This window comes from Morus notabilis, unplaced genomic scaffold, assembly GCF_000414095.1.
Source record: "Morus notabilis unplaced genomic scaffold, ASM41409v2 Scaffold2231, whole genome shotgun sequence".
Classification (NCBI taxonomy): Eukaryota; Viridiplantae; Streptophyta; class Magnoliopsida; order Rosales; family Moraceae; genus Morus; species Morus notabilis.
In genome coordinates this window covers 41394-42822 of record NW_010366152.1, presented here as the reverse complement: position 1 = coordinate 42822, position 1429 = coordinate 41394, and positions in this window count along the sequence as shown.

Here is a 1429-nt window from a genome sequence, read left to right as displayed (position 1 = left end):
TTTAGGATCAAACAACGCATGGAATGAGGATCAATTCAATAAGAGTAAAAACCAAAGCTCCCTAAGAAAATAATAATAATAACAAATAATAATTGACGAGGCATCAACATTGAAAATACGTGATACGGGAATAAATGAACTTGACTACCCTGATTGGAAATAAAAGCTACCTTAAAAATAAAAGCAATCAACAACCAATTTTGAGTATGCAGAGTAAACAATTTCAGAATCACATAGATTAGAGAGAGAAAGAGAAAGAGAAAGAGAGAAGACCTGCCCCAACAAGCTAACGGCATAGCAATCGTAGCCAGAGTTTGAAAAGAACGGCAACCAGTGCTCAGCCCAGCACCAAGCAGAGTGGTAGCTTCCATGGACGAAAACCAGAGGTGGGTTTTCAGTGTTTCTCTTCTTTTTCTCATCTGGGTCTTCCTTTTGCACAATGACCTCCATGTTCAGCCCAGAAGGGAGCTTGTGGAAAAGACGGGACTATCCCTGCCTCAGCACATAGGGGACTCGCATTTTGTTGGCTTGGCTGAGGACAGCCCGGGGCTTTGTGGAAATAGCTTGGGAGGAACGGTTTGATGGGAGGAGAAAGAGGGTGTGGAGGGAGAGAACGGCAGCCATTGATGTGAGTGATGTTTTGAACTCGGGCTCTGTTAGTGCAGAACACAAAAGGAACGAATTTACCAAACAAAATCTTGGGTTGAGTCGCGGACTAAGTCGCTTTTTTTAAGACGTTTCGCGGCTCTGCCCAAGGTAGTACAAGCAGTATACCAGCCTCGTCGTCCCCAGGATAAAACAGCCCAGAATCACCTCTGTCTCGGACCTCCTCTGCACTGAAGAAAGCCGGAATACAAACACCCAAATATTGCTCGGAAAACAGAAAGCAAGAAGAAAGTTTTTTCTTTTGATTACCAGAGAGAGCATCTAAAAACTTTATATCTCAATCTATCATCTCTGCCTCTATTTAAAGAAAATTGTATACAATGACGATGAGGAAAGTTAGGGGAAAAGACGGGACTGCCCCTGCCTCAGCACATAGGGGACTCGCATTTTGTTGGCTTGGCTGAGGACAGCCCGGGGCTTTGTGGAAATAGCTTGGGAGGAACGGTTTGATGGGAGGAGAAAGAGGGTGTGGAGGGAGAGAACGGCAGCCATTGATGTGAGTGATGTTTTGAACTCGGGCTCAGCTAACGCTCTTTCCAAATGCCAACCCAACAGTGTACAAAACTCCCGTTTTATTTTGTTTTCATTATTAGAGTTATCTTTCTTTTTTTCGCAAAAGGGAAAGAATACGATCTAAGCAGATGAACCTCGCAAACCTCCGTCGCGCGAATCCCAGACATCGTCGGCCTCCGTCGCGCGAAATCCAGACCTCATCGGCCTCCGTCGCACGAAACCCAGACCTGGCCGACCTCCGTCGTGCGAA